Below are 9,722 nucleotides of genomic sequence, written 5' to 3' on the forward strand. Positions count from 1 at the left end.
ATTCCAGATTTGATATGAGTATATATATATGCAATATCCTAACAATGCTAACATAACATGCGGGTATTTAAGGAATTTTTATATATTAATGTTGAAAAAAATAAATAATTACATGTGAAACATAAATGCCACTATCAAAAAAATACATAAACATATTTATTATATATGAATGTCTATTTTAAGAGCACATTTTATATAAGAAACTATTAATATTTTTATCTAATATTAAAATAATAACATCATCATTTATTTTTGATTAATTTGCTAATTTTAAAGGGTGAATTTCAGTTTAAGTTTACAGGCACAGCTTGCTTGATTCTTTCTAGGTACAAAGTATTTATACTTTCGGCTGTCTTCTCCTCTCAAAGTCTTCTTCAATACCCTTCCTTCTTTCGAGACCTATTAATTCAAAGGTTATTCTCAATACTTAGTATCATCACCATGAAATAAAAATTATACAAAAAAACAACGTTGAAAAACAATAAGTATGTAAATATTTTAAGTAAGATCCAAACGTATATATATTAAAATCCTAAAGCGCTATAGTTTTTATGTAAGCATGAAAAAAGATCATTCTAAAATGGTTTAAATGTATTTATACATGTAATTTAGCACATAATGCAGAGAAGTGTGTAATTAGAAAATAAAGGCTGTTGTTAAAAAGGTACAAGTAATGGTCTTTTTTTACATGTTTAAAGATCCATTGAAATAAAATTGGAAAAACCATTTAAATTGAGTTCCTAACAAAAAAAATACACATGCATAACAATTTTCTACTGCTTTTTTTGGTATACAGAATATAAAAAAGTAATGCTAGATAGAATAAATCACTGTTATTTAGCATAGGAAACCCTTTTTTACATGGAACAGTTTTAACAAGTGTATTTTTATAAAAAAACAAAGAAAAAATTAACCGAATATCTATGAATTTATTTTTATATTTTACAAATGATTCTATAATAATAGTAAATTTTGTAATTCAATCATAAAAGATACAGTAGTTTTATTTACGTATATTATAGAACACACGGAATGTGATTTATGCTAAAATAAGTAATTATTACGATTTATGGTTAAAAATTAGTAAATACAAGTAAATTTCATAACATTGCTTACCTATTCTATAAACACACAAATACTCTAATATTTATATATTTTCCTCATAAGTTTTTTATTTTTGTATTGTGATTTTTATATATTCAGAAGTATATTATTATATTAATTTTAAGATGAAATTAATCATTATAAATTAAATTGAGCTTTTGAGCACAATATTATGGCACTAAAGTTTATCTAAGTTCTAAATATACATATGTGATTTTTCCTTTTATACTTAAATAGATGTAATTTACCTGTTTTATTTGAATGTTATTTTTTTTCTTGCATTTTTTAGGGGTTCTGGTGATGCAGTTGGTTTACAAGTGTTTTTATCTGCTTGATCGTTCAAACCGCAACCACACAAGATTTCATTTGCTTTGTATCAAAACGAGACATATCTTAAGTAGTTTTTCTGTAAAAACTAGAAAGTAAAACCCACACAAGAGTGGCAAACCAGGAATAAAGTAGGAGGTTGGATTTCAAGGCGCGATTACGTGCCTGAAAGTTGGATGAAGAAAGCTATTTCCTGAAAGTATATTTTTTAAGCAGAAAGTGGCAGCATAATGAATTTGCAACGAAACAGTTATAGAATCTGATTCTTCTTCATATCAACAAAAATAGATAAAACACAAAAAAATCCATGGATATAAAACTGGTCACAGGAAATATATGAAAACAAACGCAAGTATGCAGAGAGAAGCAAAAGTTTCTAATTATCATAAGAAAACTCTCTAAATAGAAGAAATATAATCGTAGATCAATAGAAAATAAGTAAATTTGTCTTGATTTCATGTAAAATCATCGTTAAAGATGCAATACTAGCATGTTATAAACATCAATAGATTATGTAAAATATAAATCACATTGAAATTAAATTCGATAGTTAAAGAGCAAGTAAAAATAGAATATTAAACAAAGAACTTTTTCAAAATGCAAATATAGTTCTACAAATCCTAGTTGAAAAATTGACACTTAGTTTGAGTCCATATAATCCGAATTCAATTAAAAGCTCTTCATTTAGCTAGTCATTATTCCTGTTGTATAAAAATCAAATTGACCTATAAAAATAATCCAAATCGAATGACTAAACGATAATCTTACTTTTATTTGTTATTTTTAATAATATAAAAAATATTTTTAAAGACTTTGTAGATGATAGAAAAAAAATGTAGTAAATTAACTAAAAAAATCTAAATACTCATGTATTAATCCACAGTTCTTAATTTCACTTGCAATATGAATAAATATAGAGGATTTATAAATGATCTAAGTTCAAAAAATGAATTTAATAGATTTAAGTATGACACTAATTAATTGCAATTTTATAGCTAAAATTTATACTTTTAACGCATCTACAGAAATCTACTTGTCAAAAATAGAAATAAAATAAATAAAGCATAAAGAAATACTATATAAAAAATTTCAACTTTCAAATACAAATCATGGATTGATTATTATCTATCATATAAAATGAAACAAAATCACGTAAAAAAAATATTAGAGCGTTTTTTTACGAGCATAATTATAAAAATATAATCATAGATTATATATTTTGACCGATTATTATTTATTTTAGGCTAGAGTACAAAAATATAAAGTATTCTGGCTATAGAGAAGAATTATTTGTAGCTAAAGTCAAATTTGAATTATACAAGTAATCTTGAAACATATACAATATATTTTACTAGTATGTTTTTTATGCATGTAATTCATAATTGTTGTTGTCTTTAACTTTTCATTTCTTTTTTTTTAAGTATTACAAAATTAAAAACATTTTTTTTTTCATTTAAATGCATAAATTTATTGTTTTTTCCAAATTAATATCTTTGTATTTTAAATTTTAATGATGCTCTGAAACGCACATCAAAAATTTTATTCATACTTCATAAACATAAAATAAATATACTTTAAATATGTTAAATTATATCATTATACGCAAAAATTTCAATTTAAACAACATTTAGTCTTCCAATGACAATATCTTTCTAAAAAAAATATTTTTTATTTTTCTAAATAGTTATTTGCAAATTTATTATTAACAGAAATACTTTATTAACAATAATCTACAGTTTCAATAATGTAAAAGAAATTTTTTTTGATTTATGGGCTATATTTATAGTTGTGATTTTAGTTTAGGTACACAGGCAAGCTTGTTTGATTCTCTGTACACACAGTTTATTTATACTTTCAGCTATCTTTCCCTTCCAAAGTCTTCTTCAATACCCCTTCTTCTTATGAGATCTATTAATTCAAAGGTTTTTCTCAATCCAAAGGTTCAAATATATACCTCAACCTGGTTCGTGACACCTAGTTCCTTCAGGTGCCTTCTATGATATCGTTTTTCTCACAGTAAAGTCAGATAAATATATAAATTAAACTTGGTTGAAAAATTGAAAGCATAAATTTATTCAAAAATCGACTATTTGGGACTTTAAATGAAAATATAAGACAAAAATCATAAAAACTCTTTTCTTTAGATAGAAAAATCAAAATTAATGCTCTGTATAATTTCTCATTTATGTTTTTTTTATAAAAAAACAAATTAACTTAGTATTAATAAAAATTGAAGAATTCATAATAATTCATGCTAATAAAAGAGACAATAAAATAAAAAATATCAGATAATCAATGCACGCATGATATAATAAAACACTGAAAATTTATATCATAGAAGGTTTTAAGTGGTTCTGAAGTCATAATTTTTGTTCTAGAATATCTTCAAACTAGAAAAAATGACATTTATATGTAGATTAATACTAACTTATTAATTTTTTTTCATTGTATTTATACGAAATTTACTATTAAAACAAAAATCCTTTTAGTTTACATACGTTTTTAAACTTCCAATTTATTTATATGAAAGATTTTTATTATCAAGATCATAAAATCACATATTTTCTTGCTGAAAATATAACCTTAGAAGTGATTTATTTAAAAATTTCCTCTTTTTGTTTCAGTCTAATTCTTTAGCATAAATAATCTTTTGCTTAAATTTATCATTAAAATTTCAAATAGAACTGTAATTTTTGCAATGTTATAGGACAAACAAAAAACCTCTTTAACATTTAATCAAATAGAATTGATGATGTTGAATATATAAAAATAAATTCAGAAAATTTTAAGTGCAAAAGTTGCATATTAAAGATTTATTGGCATTTTTTTATGCGTAATTCAATTTAATTTATGCAAGATATTCTATTTTTTTGCATATTGTATTTAGATTATAATATTTACCGAAATTAAAAAAACATGCTTTGTCATGCAAAACTGCAATGTATATTCCTGCATAAATCATATTATATGCACTAATACAACATAATATTTTTAATGCAAATTATAAATCTGTTATGAGGAAAATAATTCTTAGGCATTTTAGAAAACCAGCATATATACCATATATTTACTGCTCATAAAAATAATGAAAAAATAAAACCTTAAGAATTTTTGATGTGTTTAAGTGGCTAAACTTTGCTATAAGCTGATGAAAATGAATTACATTTTTTAGAAATTTTAAATTTTATTAAGCACAAATTCTTTTTAGAAAATTTACCTTTTTTGAGATTAGGAGTCGCTATCGTTCGTATATAAAAGATCTAAAGCACATTCACATAAAATACATAATCAAAAGAACAAAAAATTCGTATATAGCAAAAAAATTGAAATATGGCGATATTTATAATGAGTCGAAGAGCTTATGCTGAGGTTATATATAAGACACATAAATTTAATTTCTCATATGTACTCTATAGTAGGTAATCTTATAGATTTTATCATGATATCAGCCCATTTTTTGTATGTTTCTAATACATTAATAAATGCAAAAAACCATTTATATACCAATTAATATAAAAAAAAATATTTGATTTCTATGAATATATTGATATGCATTTGTATAGATAGATTTAAATTGTTGATTAAACCGTTCCTATACTTTTTTTTTGCAAGTTATTCGCAAAATTATATTTATAGATTATTTTACACATATTCCTACTAAAAAGTCAATCTTTACATATTTTTGATATCAAATGACAAATGCAAATCTTATAGATGTGAAAAATCGAAAACTCTAGATTTTCTCTTTCTATAGCTATTAATGCTTTTTTTTGAGAGGTATTTATTTGAGTGCTTGTAATTTCTGATAAATAGATGCTCGATAATAAGAAATACACATATTTCAATGAAATTGCAACAGCGTCAGTGTTGCATCAAGAATAAAACAAATTATAGAATCTGTTTCTACGTATATTTAAATTAAAAACCAGTCTAATGACTATGTAATTAAAAAATGAAAATTCTACAAAAAGAATAAATCATTTTTACAAAAAGTATAGTTTGATTTGCTCATGACTATCAGGGTTACATTTTTTAAATTTAGATATCTTCTCATGTGATGTCTTTTTTATGTATATATACAAAATAAATTAAACCATTTAAATTATAAGTTCTTTCTTAGCTGTATGACTGTAATTTTAGTCTAATTTAAGATTGATGTTACATTCTAAGATATTTTTATACAAATAATTCAACCCTGCCAACCATTTAAATTAAAAGGTATATGCGTTTCGGTGGATGCTGTTTAATTTCAAAACATGCAACAGAAAGAAAAATTACGATTATTTTAGAAATTTATATTTAACACAAAATCAAGCATTCCTGTCTAAAAAAATACAATTGCAAAAACTATATATAATGTTGTGTTCACTGTGTTTTGCTATTACAATTAAATAATATTTATAATGAATTTACTACAAATCTACCATATCATTATTTTAGATTTTATTTTAATTGAAAATTTTCATTCGTTAACATATAATTTCGTAATTATATTAGTTTTATTTTTGTGAGATTATAGATCATTAGCACACTAACATTTGTTACTAAAATATTTAAGAGTTTTATCAAAAAATTATGTTTTATTACAAATTATAAATATATTTTTGCAAATTTTTGTTTTTGAATTCCGAAAAGGTTTTTGTTTTGGTTTTTAAATTAAAATTTTTTACAAAACTAAACCATGTTTTTTCATATATATCATATTAATTTGTATCTTTTAAATGTTCTCTTGTCTTAATAATGATATAACTAATATGCCACGAATAAAAAAATCTAATCTAACATATTTATAAGCTTTATATATAAAAAATTTGCTGATGAATTCAAATTCCTATACAACAAATAATGGTTTGAATTAATCTAAAAATAGATTTCTACTTTATAAACATGAATATCTGTTTTTTTATTCTTTACTTTTATTTTCTTTTTTTATAAAAAAAACAAATAGATTTTGACCTTTGGAACAAGTATATCATTTTTTACTAGATAATATGATCCTTTAAAATTCATGCCGGAGAATAAATTGTAATTGGTATATTTTAATTCAATACAATTGAACATAAAAATTTGAACATATGAGAAAACATAGACAAAATAATTTTTTTAAAACATAAAGTCATCTATGCGCTTTACGCTTAAAAAAACCCTATGAAAAATATGCGCTTTATGTATAAATTAGATATTATAAATTATATAATTTAAGAAAAATTGAAAAATTTATGAATGATTTATACTATTGAGGACATAAAAAACAGATTTTTAAAGTAAATTAAAGGGTTTTAATTTTTTATTATTTGTGTGACTCATCCAAAAGCTCATTTGAACATTCTAAAAAACATCGCGTAAAAGTACTTCTTTATTCTAAAAATAGTTTTTAACCACTTTTTAATAAAAAAAATCAAAATTACACTAATATATAAAAAAAATGGTACAGAAAAAAATAAAACCAGATGCAAAGCGATTTCACAATCTTGTGAAAAAATATGTCGAATGATATCTTTTATATATTTGACAAATGAAGCTTTATTTGGGCTTTTTAGTCATATTTATAATATTTATTTTTACTTGCTCTTTTTTACCTATAAATACGACAATAAAACTAGAAATCAACATAGATATTGATATATTTTTTATGCAAGTTCGAACGTCTCCGAGACCAATTAGTATTTTGTTGTAAAGGAAAAATATAACCTAAAACTTATCCCTATTGCCTTTTAAATCATTCGTACGGATTTAGCTCATGTCTGTTTTGAATTTACCCCAAGGATATTATGACGCCTAAACATTATTTTCTTGTAGAAAAAGCCATCTTGTAGTCAATACTGTAGCTCGAGTAAAGAAAATTGCAAATTATAGTGTGTAGAGAAGAAAATGACCAAATATACTCACTTGATAGAATTTTCCTAATAATAATAATGTGAATATGTAACAAATTTAAACTTACCCTATATCGTTGAATTAGATTACTCTAAATATAACAAAAACTGTATACATAAAATTCCAGCCAGTAGAATAGCTAACAGATTGAATAAAGGGATAAGCCTACGTGTTCCTAAGTGTATGAAAATTTCTATGCAAGATTATTCCCTAAAGTATATTATAGAAAAACTAAGTTAATAAAAAAAAGGGAATTCCTATCTTCTATTTCTAAAATTCTATGCATTAAAATATTTTAGTTTTTGTATTAATTTATTTTTAATACTTTGTGAATTTTTAGCACGTAAAAAATACGAATTAGGCATAAGATGTGACATGAACTTGCTTTTTACGATATATTTTGCCTATTTTTATCAATGACTTGCAAATAAACATATTGCACTGGATAATTTTTTATAAAAAAATCAATTTATTAAACAAATCACTGCTCTTGTATATATGATATTATCATATATGATGAAATATATTGTTTTTAGAATAAGCCCATGTATTAATAATAATAAAATAACATCGCAGTCAACCAACTACTTTTATAAAAGGCTTATATATAGAATTGATGGAAATTTAATTGTGCAAAAATTTGTTAAATTACTTTAAAATACATTCCAATGTGTTGTTTATGTAAAAAGCCCAATTACTTATGTATATATGAGATAATACCGACATAATCATTAGTTTACGGTGAATTTTAAATTAAGGCTTTAGATTAAGATTTTTTTTACTAAATATATCCTATCAGACTGCACAATATGTGATTTATTCTTACATAATCTTAATTTTCACCCTTTCTAATCTTTTATTTCTCACGACCTGCAAGTATCTGCATTTAAGCACGACTCATAGCTTAGAATTATATTTATTCCCTGTTTATATAAAAATTATCTATTAAATTTGTAAAAAATCTTTTTCTAGCAGTGTTCATTGAATTATTACTGAAATCAAGGACTTATTAGAGATTATTAAACTCTATCTGTTGAATTCCATTTATTCTGTAATTAAATCACCAATGTAACCCTTCGCAAATATATATCTACACTCTATGTTTACGCCACAATCTCTTTTAGTAAAATTACCTTATTAACGACTGAAGATATTTTTTTACCTATATTTATTCATTTGATAAAATTGTGACCCATGACTTTTTTATATATTAACCAATAAAATCATACACCATTTAACCCTATGCTAAAACCCATTAATATTAAATAGTTTATATTTTTTAATATTTTTAGCCACGAATATAATTATGCTTTTATTAAAATAAATTCAGCAAAAAAATAAATAAAAAATTCCTTTTTGTAAACCCGCCGAAGTATTATTGCGCGCTATTTATATTTCCACTTATTTTAAAGATTTTGCTACTTTAAAATGCAGAAAAAATTTGCTTAGAAATTTGCTACTATATTATTATATTTAGAAGTAAATTATTTATAATTTTAATTATTGTTTTTATTCAAAAATACAATCAAATTTTTATAAATATTCTCTATTGGAAAATTCATTTCGATTATTCTTTTTTTTTCATAATCTCTATAATTTTGTTATTAATAACGTAATTTTAGATTAAAAAAAGACACAGAAAGATAAGCCAGAGTTATATGCTCATATTATGTGTTTTTGGTTAATATAAAAAATTTAAAAATCTAAAAACCATGTTGATTGGCATCTATGCTACAAGCCTGAAAGACAAATTTGAGGGTGTTATTGGTTGCGAGTTTTTAATATAATATACATAATTAAGAATTTAATGCATGTAAGTAAATATACTTTATCTAAAGAGAATTCGTAGAAACTATTTTTAAATCATGTCTAGCTGCTGAAAATACAGCAAAACACCAATGACAAACTCACAGTAAAAGAAAGCCTCCGGATTTCAATTTACTTTTGTTAGGGTGCTGAAACAAATATAAAAATAAATTTAACTTATATTCATTTGATTAAAGTTAGTATTAGCATCATGTATGCGTTTCATGTAGCAGTGGCTTGTTTGTTGTGGTCAACACCGTTAATATTTTTTTGATATTTGACGGTAAAAATTTTAAATTATAAAAAATTCATATATAGTTCGTCTAAATTTTCCAGTATATTTTACATATTTATGTTAATTTTCAATTTTTTAAGTCGTAAATCATTTAAACTGAAATTATAGTATTATTAGTATGCTTGAAAATAGAGAAACACGCTATTTAATGATAAATAAAGAGATAAAATAAGTTATTATAAAGTCTGTAAATGTTTTTTTTTGTAGTAAGCATGTAATGGTCAAATAAAGTGTTGTATTGAACGTTTTAAGCGCTTTTCTAGAATATAATATAGCGATGATCAGTAGATTTTCTGTACTTTTGTCACATTCG

The sequence above is a fragment of the Rhyacophila brunnea genome, unplaced genomic scaffold (assembly GCF_057557595.1).
Source record: "Rhyacophila brunnea isolate RB1 unplaced genomic scaffold, BYU_Rbru_1.0 scaffold_63, whole genome shotgun sequence".
NCBI lineage: Eukaryota > Metazoa > Arthropoda > Insecta > Trichoptera > Rhyacophilidae > Rhyacophila > Rhyacophila brunnea.